Below are 11,893 nucleotides of genomic sequence, written 5' to 3'. Positions count from 1 at the left end.
TTCCTGGCCATGGATCCAAAATTTTGATATTTTGTTCCCCGAGAAACTTAGTTATCACTTTTGCCTTATGGCAAGGTGCTCCATTATGCTGGAAAAGGCATTTTTCATCACCAAACTGTTCTTGGATGGTTAGGAGAAGTTTCTCTTGGAGGATGTTTTGGTACGATTCATTATTCATGGCTGTGTTCTTAGGCAAAATGGTGTTCACCCGACATGTTCACCCGACATGAACCCAATCAAGCATTTTTGGGACGTGGTGGAGAGGTCCACTTGCACCCAAGATCCTATATCTACTATACAAATATCAGGGAGCTGAGGAAGGCTATCCAGATGGCATGGGTCAACATCTCTCCAGAGGTCTTGTGGAATCAATGCCATGTCGGGTTGCTGCACTTTGCCGGGCTAGAGGGGGGGGGGTCATACACGATACTTGGCTTCTGTCATGACTTTTTGCACTTCAGTGTAGATTGAAAGAGTATATTGGAGAATAAGGGGCGGTAATGTGAAACTTTGCCTGTGGCACCTAGAAACCTCATATTGGCCCTGGTCATGACAGCTGTGAAAGTAAGCATACAGAGAGGGACAGTGCAGTTACATAGACATACAGTATACAACTCTGTGCATGCAATGTGGGTGGAATTACAGCCAACTTCACCACCTTGGAAAGTTACACCCGCTACGGTTCACACCCCCTAGTGATGCCACTGTGTTCAGTTAGAATATCATAACTACCTATAAAGAGCTGCTGTTTTCCCCACTGTGGAAAGTAAGCTAACAACTGACTAGATATGCTCTGTTTTGTTTTGTCTGGATCAACACAATTTGATGTACATTAATACACAGATGTACAAATGTTGCATATCAAATTGATCAGTTGATTGTCCATCCTTTATAACTTTATTTAACTTTATTCTACTTAATCTAATTCATTTCATGATCCTAAGACCATGTCAGGGTTTCAGGTAAGTCATATATCCTGGATAATGACATAGTCAGATACATTTTGTGATTACATTGCAGCTACTGTATTTAACACACATTTAGAGCTCACAGCATCAATATAACTATAAGTGCTCAACAGATAATTGTACATGATGCTTTAACAACACTAACTTAGCAAAACCATTCAAACTATAGTATTGTTTTTTACTTTTTAATATCTTAGCTGATATAAACCTTTCGCCATATAAACAATATAACTTGAGATTGATTTATTTATCCAGATGGGAAAGAGTACGACGCTTATCTGTCTTTTGAAGGCGTTTCTAGTACTGAAGCAGAAGAAAGAGACTTTGCATTCCAGACTCTTGCTCCAATTTTGGAAAACCATTTTGGATATAAACTGTGCATTTTTGAAAGAGATGGCGTTCCAGGAGAAGGTGACAGAGCATTCTTCCTCGTATTATTTTTCTTCATGCATTTGTACATTATTTTACATATTGTGCAATATTTGTAATGTGGATAGTATAGGCATAGCGTGAAGCCATGGCACCCAGAGCAAGCGCATGGTATGCCCCCATCTCCAGTACTGACGTCTGTCTGGGGAGAGGGGTGGTCAACATGCGGGGGAACGTCTAAGTGAAAGACTAAATAAAACAGCAAAAGGAGGAGGAGTCTCACTGGAGAAAACTAATGTGTGTGTCTTCACAGAATGACACACAGCTGAAGGAGCATATACAGCATACTTGCCTACTCTCCCGGGAAGGTTGGGAGCCTCCCGAAAATTGGGTGGTGCTCACGCCCCCCCCCCCCCGGAAAGGTGGGCAAGTCTCCTGGCCGGTGCCACATCCCCCCCGCACCACACCCTCCACCGGTGTCCACTCCAGCTTGTAATTGCCTAAGTGGGCGGTCCGTGGGAGCCGGTGATGTGATTCGCGCTGAATAGCGTCTTCATTGCACCACACCCAGCTGCACAATGCTGGTAATCTCCGCATTGTGTTGTGCAGGGCATGGGCGTGATGATGCGATCGCGGAACCATGCCCCCCGATCCACCCATTGAATTAGCATCACGCCCTCCCTGCCCGGAGGAGGCAGCCACATTGTTGGCATGTACGGTATACAGCAGCCATAGGTAGCATGGCCGGCCTAAATACATAAAAGCATGAAAGGAGGGCAACAATTAGGTCACTACAGTGCATGGTTGTCAAATTTTAGCCTAGGGCAAACACACACCACTGGCCCATAATGCATGAGCAGTGACCCAATCCCTTAAGGTGATTTAGTGTCTTACAGATGTGTCCTCATACACCAGGCAACTAAATGGCTCTGAGAGATGTGGTGTGCCATCTTTTTCTTCAAATTTTGCATGTGCTTCGATGATGCAGAGAAACACCACTCAAAGTGTACTAGAGACACTGGGCTGCGACTTTAGCCGCACAAGAATAACAGTATTTTTCAAAATCACAGATGAAGCACAATGGAGTTTGGTGTGAGAAATAGCCGCGGCCACTGCATAGTAGCACTTAGTATACAGATTCCGAATTAGTCATACACAGATGTACAAATGTTGCATATCAAATTGATCAGTGTTATCTAGCAGAGTAGTTTTGTTGCTTATATATGTGAATAAAACCCACATTTTAAGCAAGAAAGATGCTTGGTGCAGCCAAGTCGCCCTGGTGTTGGTGCACCAATAGGGATTGTCTTGGCGTGACTAAAATGTGGATTGTGATGAATATGCCCCTTTGAATAAAGAGCCACTAAACTAGAAATACCTCTCAAAGTTACATGATTGGTGCATGTCCCCAGAGGTTGTAGTGATGAACCACTGACCACTACTTTTATTAAATGTTTTAGATTTTATGAAAAAGCTATTTTATATACATTAACGCAAATAAATCATTAAACAATACAAAGGGGTATATTTACTAACTGGCTTGTTTACCATTGATTCCTGTTGCCATTTTAAAACTTCCCTCCAAAATCTAAATCTCTCTGCACATTTTAAACCTGACTCACTTGCAGTGCCCCATGGTTTTACCAGGGTGTAAAGTTACGCCTTATTCTGTCTTTGCTCCTAGCTAAGAGTCAGCCCAGTGTAAATAGGGCACCATTAAGCAGGATTTTAACTTCAATTCCAGTAAAAAATTGTGATTATTACTATAAGACGCCACCATTGGTTGCAATTCTAAATCTGAATATGGCTTCCTATGCCTGTGTCTGTGCGTCTTTGTAAGTACCTGCTTTCAGTGACATGATTGCGTAATGCACCCACAGAACAGACCATTTTTACGTGCATATCTGGCCACTTCCTAGTCACCTTCCAGGAACATCCACCACCTTTTCTGTGAAGTCATTTTTCCCTCATATTTACTCTGAACCTACATCTGCCCCAGTCTCAGTGCATGTCCTTGTGTTCTAATACTTCTCTTCCTGTGAAGAATGTTTCCCTCCTGTACCTTGTTAAAACCCTTGATATACAATATTTGAAAGTTTCTATCATGTCCCCCTTTCCCTTCTCTGCTCCAAAATTAACATTTTAAAATCTTTCAGTCTTTGTGCGTAGTCCATACACCATTTTAGTTGCCCTTCTTTGAACAGTCTCTAATGTATTTATATCCTTCTGGAAATATGGCTTGCTGAGCTGAACAAAGTATTATAGATGAGACCAGTCCAATACAGTGACATTATTACTTATTTCTTTCTGCTACTGATTCCTCTCCCTATGCAGCCCAGTATCTGATTTGCCTTTCTCATTGTTTTATTACATTACCTTCAAGTCAACTGAAGTCAGAGGTGGTTAACCACTTTACTGGCTAATATTTTTTCCAAAAATGTCCTTAAAATTGTCGATTTTTTTATTAGCAAATTATTCATATAAGAGCTATTTAAACCTGCTTCAATATGATTTTTTTTAACAGAAATGTGAAATCAAGTTCAAATAGCTACAGTATAATTTACATAAAGTGGTAATTTAAAAAAAATGGCTGAAACCCACTGTTACAGGACCTGATTCAGAGATGTACGCTAACCCGATGGTTAGCGCACATCTCCAATGTTTGGAGGACTGCGCATGCGCAGCAGGTGTACTGCGCATATGCAGCCCTCCAACTGTGAGCCCACTCACAGTGTGTCTCAGCCACAGCCTGATTGACTGGCTGCGGCGTTTGGGAGGCGGAGCGGGGGCGTTCCCTGGCAGTGTTCCCGGAAATGGGTGCACGCAGACTTCCTGGCCTGCAAACTGTCAGGACCTGGCCAGGCTGTGGAAAGCTTTAGCTCCCATAGCCTGGACAATAGAACATCTACAACCACCGATGGTCGCAATTGTTTCGATGATGATTGATGGTGACCCCAGGCTGCGACCTGGGCTGCAGTGCTGGGATCACGCAAATGCAGCAAGGACACCTCCTTCTGCATTTGCATTTTAAATGGACGGAATTCAACAGCTGCTTGTGTGCGGCTGTGCAATTCAGTCCATCTCTGAATCAGGCCCTCTGTGCCTCAATGTAATTGGAGACAAAGGTCTTCTTCATAGAATTTCTAGTTCATTTTAATAAACATTCCACATTTTGAGGAAGTAGCCTCCTACACCGATTAATCAAAAGGTTTCCGGCTGTGCTAAACACTCTTTCTGAATACACCCTGGAGGGTGGGCAGCTTAAGTACACCATAGCTAGTTTGTACAAGGGGCTCCAAATTCCTTTTTTGTCCTCCCAGTATTCAAACAGACTGTATGACATGCTAATTTGTACATTGTCATTAAAATAATCTTTTACCATTCTATTGATGCTTACTTTATCAGATTGAGTCACGGTATAGTTATCAATAATTATAGTGAATTCTTTTAAGCCTTACCAGATGTCATAATGTTGTTTCACTTTGGTGCACTGAGTTGACTCATCCTCATCACCAGTGAGTCTCTTGTTAAATGTCATATTTTTTTTCCTGGAAGCAGCATGTGCAGGAGAAACTGAAGCAGATGTCATTGTGTGATGTGCCACTTGAGCTGACAACTTGATCACAAGGAGCTCCTTGCATCTCTTAAGATCTTTGGATGGAATTTGGTAGCGGGGATACAGGACCTCAACTGTCTAAAACCACATGCATTGATGGTGGATATTGGATGCATATATAATGCTAACATAACCATCATGGCTTCAGTGATCTGCTGTGCAACAGGATGGCAGCTTTCATACTTGCTTCCTCTTGCAAATGATTGTTTCATGGCCAATTGTTGTTTTAAACTACTAGTCTTCTTGGTCCTCTTCTGTGATGCAGATTCACTGCCAGCAGTAGCAGCCCTAGTGCAGAAGGATTCTTCTTGGAAATCCTGGAAAAAAGAAGGGTTCAGCTCTGCAAATTAGATGCAGGAGGACTACTTCTGATCATTGATGAGGAAGTAGATGATGTAGGTGTTTATGGTGGAGATTGCATGTACTGGGATCTTTCCATGATGATGGTAGCTGATGCTGGACTGCTGGTTATTATTTACAGGGTTTATGAGATTTTACAAAATAATTTGCATTAACTTTCTGCAAATGACGTACCCAGGAGGAGGTGCCTAGATGTTTATTGTCACTACCTCTACTTACTTTGGCTTTACAAATTGTACAGATGGCTTGACATGTTGTCAAGATTTGGGAAAAAATTATTCCACATGAAAGAGGTGGCTTTTTTGGTCTTATGACCAGGCATGACAATGTCCTTTTTTTCTTATCAGGTGCAAGAATAGCTTCTTGTCCAACACATTCATAATCAACATCATTATTATATAAACGTATATCCCCCTTATCCTGTTGCACTTCCATTGTAACATCCTCAGTTACTATGTCACCATCATTGCTTTTGCTACTACTTATCCTTACATTTGCTGAAGGTTCTAAAATTACAGTATCAATAATGTCAGACTCACACATACCACTTGTGCACACCTTTAAACTCTCCTCAGGAATATGAAAAGTTTGTAAATACACAGTTTGTTCTTCAGCTTTAGTGTTCTTTTTGTGTCCTGATTAGCCTATTTTAAAGGTGACACCTCTAGACTCAGAACGAGGTGTTGCATGTGAGGCTACAGAAAATGCCTGACCTTGTTTGACCCTGGCTTCCACATAGGCATTCTAGGTCATATAACAACAGTATCAGGACCACCACTCACAAAGGAAGACCATGGTCAGAGCTTTTCATTGCCTCTGCGTGTGGTGTCTGGCATGTTGCAAATTGTAAGTGTTTTCCCTTTATTGATAGAGGTGATGTGTTTTCTTTAGAATTGTGAAATATTGTTTAGATTTAAGGTTCCCTTTCTTGAACCTTCTTTCCCCTTGAACACCTTTAGTAGATGTTGAAGAAGTACCATGACTGGAAGTGGCTGCAGCACTAGTACTGGGTTTAGCATGCCCTTTTATCAATTGATCCATGAGTGGTTTTAGTTTTAACACCAGGATAGTAGTAAAGTTACTGTTGTGCAACTTAACTGTAACCACACCAAATGAACATACAACAATGACATAGGAAAAGGAGAGAGTGTTATCTTTACCATGCAGTTTTATTATACACCTGGAGATGTTTTTTGACACCAGCAAAAAAATGTTTTTCTTTACCACTTTAGAACTGTTTTGGGGTGCAGCTGATGGGAAGGATATCGCCACACATAGTAGCTGACTTCTTTACACAAACCCTGTCAATTGTTTTCATGTACCTTTGCGAGAATTGTTTTGGGATGCAGATGATAGTGGGGATACCACCTCAAACAGAACAGTAATATACACTGCATCACTTATCTCAACAGACACCTTGCAATTTTTTTTATAACAGGAAAAGACTCAAAACATATAGGTCTTCTTGGGGTGCAGCTCAGACACAGTAGGGTAATTTTTGGACAGTTAATCAATATACTGTAGTGATAGATTTCCTTGCAAAAAAAAGTGCAGGTTCACTTTAACAAACAATCAAGAGCACAACACACGGTAGCCTGTTTTCTAGTGTGTGTGAGTGTGCAGTGTGTGTGACAAACAAACACACATACATGGAGTGACAATGATGCCTGCAGTCACCCTTCCCAGACTTACTGCAGCTATCTACTCCAACAACTAAAACTTTTTCTGTCCTGATGTCCTCCTAATGGCATTTTGACTTCGTACACACTACACATACCACAGTCCCACACCCTCTACCTCCTCTCCAGTGTGAAATTGGCATCCTCCTTATGGCGTTTTTAGTACATAGCCCAAAGTCCTACACCCTCTCTCTCCACTCTCTTGTGTGACATGGTGCCAGATCACGATGAGGGACTTTATATGCAATCTAAACCACACAAGATGCGATGCCTGGAAGATGACGTTTTGCCTCTTTCTGGGATCCTGGCAGGTGGACCTAAGCCAGGACTCGGATCTACTCGGAACCTCTATGTTCGGGTGTATTCGGAGTTTGGGAAAACCGAACCACTTGTTTCTGTTTTATATTCCCTTATTTCATCACAAGGACCATCCTGCCTCAAGGACTGAGGGCCTAATTCAGACCCGCTCGCGAGCGGATGCTCGCAAGCGGGTCGATGGTGCCCGAATGCGCATGCGCACGACGGAGGGAGCTCCGTCGTGCACATGCGCGAGACCCGGCAAGCGACGAGGAATCCGTCGCTCGGGGTCTCGCACCAAAGGGGGCGTGCTGTCGATGGTGAGTGACAGCATGCCCCCTTTGGTGGGCGTGCCGGGGGCGTGGCTTCCAGACAGAGGCATTCCCATGAGAACGTCTACCGTCTGGGTCCGGCCCCACTGACATCAGTAGTGATGTCAGTGGGAGTGATTTTGGCTCTGATAGAGCCAAAATCACTCCAGGGCTTGCGGCAGCGAGACCCTACTGCAGGGTCTCATCGCAAGCCCGATGGTCGCGATGGTCTTGACCATCGCGACCATCATCATGGATGCTCGCTATAGCTGTGGGTGGTCACCCACAGCTATGAGAGCGTCCAAGAGGCCACTCCATTTTTAGGCTCTGAATCAAGCCCTGAGCTCTGACAAACAACCACTATCCAATTTAGCCACACATGTGGTGGTTTTTGCTAGGGTTTGTAAGTGACATTAGATAATTTTTTGGCATTGCCCTGTTTCATCACACATGATACAACATCAGTTTAATTTCCAGAAATCACTGGTGATATTACGGCATTAGAGGCGAGTGTTACAACAGATTTGCTATTCCATCTCTGCTTGACAGAGAACTGTCATGATAGAGTTAATGTGCAATTCTATAAAAAAAACTGCACATAGAAACACATTATACATTAGAACCCCTCCTCTCTCTTTCTTTTAGAGACATCAGGCCTCTCCATATCAATTGTCCATTTTGCATCAAAGCCTGTGTAATATTATTTTGGGCTTTTTGGAGGGAGTGGATTTGAGGTACTCGGTATGATTTACCGCCGGACCCCTGCCCGGCGGTTGGAATCCCGACACCAGGAGGCTGGCAGAGGAGGAAATCCCGATCGTCGAAGGTAAGTATTCACTAACCTATTTCTAACCCCCTAACCCTCCTTTAGGGTGCCTAACACTAACCTTCCCCCCAGTGCCTAACCCTAAACCCCCCTCTAAGTGCCTAAACCTAACCCCCCCATCCCCGCCGCCTAACCCTACTTTCCCCATGGGGGTGCCTAACCTTAACCCTCCCTTCCTCTAGCCTGGCCCTAACCTCCCGGGTGGGTGCCTAACCCTAAGTCCCCCCCAGGAACCCTAAACCTAATGCTCCCCCCCGTGGCTGTCCGCAGCGGCGCCCGGCATCACTTCTCCCGGCGTTGGTAAAATGACAGGCGTCTAGATTTAGACGCCTGTCATTTAACCCTCGCCGGGATAAAGCAGTCAGGAAGCCGGCTGTCGGGATTACGTCCGCCGGCTTCCCGACTGCATACAGGATTTGAGTATGCAGATTCATAGAGCAAATAAATATATTTAGTTTCACAAAAGGTCCAAAATTACTGGTTTAGTCGACAGCAGTTGTTTTATAGCTACTTGATAGGTTTTTCTCTTTAAAAAATTCTTGTTTGCACCACAAACATGGTGTTACATATTCTACCATACATGATACATATTGAAAAGTATACTCGACACAGCAGCTATGTAACTGTACGTGTTCCTATTTTACAGCTTTGGCTGATGACATGCACTCGCTTCTGGAAAAAAGCAGAAGATTGATCGTTGTCTTGAGCAAAAACTACATTTCTGACAAAGCAATGTATGAATTTGAAAGTGGTTTGCACAAAGCAATGGTGGAACGGAAGATCAAATTTATCTTGATTGAGCTCACACCTTTAAGTGAGCTTAGTGCAAAACCAGAATCCCTGCAACTTCTTAAGATGAGAAACAGGGTAAAGTGGAAAGGAGATAAATCTCAGCCTCTAAATTCTACATTTTGGAAGAAAGTTCGCTATTTAATGCCCGCCAAGCCTGTGAAGTCAAAAACTCAATTTTAAAACTATTTAAAAATTCTAAAGAATACAGACTTGAAAAAACAGATCCCACAAATGGTTATTTCAGCATGGACCTGGTATTTATAATTACTGGTGAAGCCAGACTATAAATGACAGGAAAAGTGCCACAGCCATGCTGTCCTAAAAGGAGATTGAAGATAAGTTAACCCATGTAGGATCCATAGAAACATAGAATTTGACGGCAGATAAGAACCACTTGGCCCATCTAGTCTGCCCCTTTTCATGTATCCTTTAGACAACTTCAACCCTATTTGCTCCTTACGTATCTCTTAAGGATATTCTTATGCCTATCCCAAGCGTGTTTAAATTGTTCCACCGTTTTAGCTTCAACCACATCTGATGGGAGGCTATTCCACTTATCCACTACCCTTTCTGTGAATTAATTTTCCCTCTGGCTTTTTGTACACAACAAGATAAGATATACTGTAATGTTCAAAAACACATCTGTAAAAGTTGCCAATCCTGACATAGTCTGCCCTCTGACGTCTAAACCCTTATTGTACCTTATTTATTCTTAGTTCCTAAATTAACTTTACGTAAATATGTGAAAGTTATTAGCTTGATTTAATCTAATATTAAAATAGATGACCTTACAGATGAACAAAATTATTTAAGTCTCTAAAATGAACACTGCTCAAGAACTTTTTAATGAAGAAATATTAAAACATAATTGCAAATTTTCTATCAATTTATTTGATCTGTAACTATGTGTGTGTTGGCCTACTGTAAGTAGCATAGCTAAAAGTGCCTTTGTACCCATGTGCAATATTTGTCTTTGTTAACTCTCCCATTATAATTCACAATATATCTATGTTAAAGCGTTAATTTGGCAGCTGTTGTGTGACTATTGCTGGAGTTTAACAATTTATGGGGATCAATATTTTGCATTAAACAGAAAATAAACATTACACAAACATGAACATAAGGGTGTGGTTTGATATGTCGACATTCAATATATTCACAAGGTCTTAATTTCGACATTCCGGATGTCGACATTTGGCAGGTCAATATTTACAAGAGATGTGCAGTTCGGTTTTCCTAAAAAACGAACAAACACAAACTCAGGATCTCAGAGTCGAATTGAGTCCCAGTTCGGAATCACTTTGGGTTCCGAATGGAGCTGAGTACCGGCTCGTGTCTGCTGTAAATACAGGACTCGGATTTAAAAACCGAGCGGGTCCAATTACATGATTTTAGCTGTTTTTATTGATTTTTGAATCAATTTTTATCAATTGTTAATGACTTTTATCGATTTTAAAGGAATACAAAACAGAACCAAAACACTTGAGGGTAGTTTTGCCAAAACCAAAACACATTGATGAATTATAACCAAAACATGAGGTCCGTGCACATCTCTAATACTGTATTTACAGTGTCAACACCGACACAAAATAGAGTGGGATTAATGTGCAAAAATCTGTTTACACATTTTCAGACAACATAACAAATGTGAGAGTAAGAAAAAATATCTCCCCCTTTTTAAATAGATTGAGTCTTGCAACTTGTCTCTGATTCCTTATTTTGAAAATGTTTATTTACTCGTTCAAACAACAATGATTCCAAATGCTTTCCACTTTAGCCTCATTGATGGTTAGCTTCCCTCATGTGCATAAATTCATAGTAAAACATTTTAAGTATTATACAAAATAGTTATAAATACTAGAGATGAGCGAACTTCATGATCCGGGCTGGGATCCGAGTCCGGCTTGGGTATTCCCGCCTGACTCGGATCCCAAAACGAGGCAAAACTTCATCATCCCGCTGTCGGATTCTCGCAGGTTTTGGATACTATAAAGGAACATGATATAGGCGCCATTTCTCTTCGGCTGTGAAGAGTGAAGTTTACCAAGAGCAGTGGCTGCTGTGTCCATCCAGGGGCTGCTATGTCCATACAGGGCAGGCGCTGCTGTGTCCATCCAGGGGCTGCTATGTCCATACAGGGCAGGCGCTGCTGTGTCCAACCAGGTGTCTGTGTCTATCCAGGGGCAGTGGCTGCTATGTCCATCCAGGGACTGCTGTGTCCATCTAGGGCAGGTGCTGCTGTGTCCATCCAAAGGAGGGGCTGCTGTATCCATCCAGGGGTGCTCTGTCAGTCTGAGAGTGCCCAGTGTAAAAAAAAAAAAATCTAATAATATATATATATATATATTAGGGGTGAGCTGGTTCGGATTTCTGAAATCCGAACCCCCCCGATCCGAGGCTGATCCGAGTCAGGCTCGACTTTTCCCACCTGACTCGGATCTGAAATCGAGGCAAAACATCATCATCCCACCTTCCGGGTCTCGCGGGTTTTGGATCCTATATAAGGTACCCGCGTCGGCGCCATTTTCTCACTCGGCTGTGGACAGTGAAGAGGGAGGGTGGGAGTTAGGGCTGGCTGGGCTGTGTAGTGTAGTGTAGTGTAGTGCAGTGTAGTGTTGTGCTGTGCTGTGCTGCGCTGTGCTGCTGTTGTCCACTCCTCCAAAGTCCATAGGGGC

The 11,893-nt window shown here is 42.7% G+C and overlaps 1 pseudogene across 1 annotated transcript in view; it reads left to right on the top strand.

The window, feature by feature from the left end:
• The window catches only part of LOC148480641 (interleukin-18 receptor 1-like), a 112,750-nt pseudogene extending 102,519 nt beyond the window's left edge, over positions 1-10,231 (top strand). The window contains exons 7-8 of the transcript XR_015871953.1: positions 1,224-1,379; positions 9,073-10,231. The product of XR_015871953.1 is annotated as an interleukin-18 receptor 1-like (transcript). The remainder of the gene's footprint in view (positions 1-1,223; positions 1,380-9,072) is intronic.
• Positions 10,232-11,893: the final 1,662 nt, after the last annotated feature.

This window comes from Taudactylus pleione, unplaced genomic scaffold (genome assembly GCF_031769625.1).
Source record: "Taudactylus pleione unplaced genomic scaffold, aTauple2 ptg000609l, whole genome shotgun sequence".
NCBI classification, from domain to species: Eukaryota; Metazoa; Chordata; class Amphibia; order Anura; family Myobatrachidae; genus Taudactylus; species Taudactylus pleione.
The sequence above is the reverse complement of the archived record's forward strand: the minus strand, read 5'-3'. Positions and strand labels throughout refer to the sequence as shown.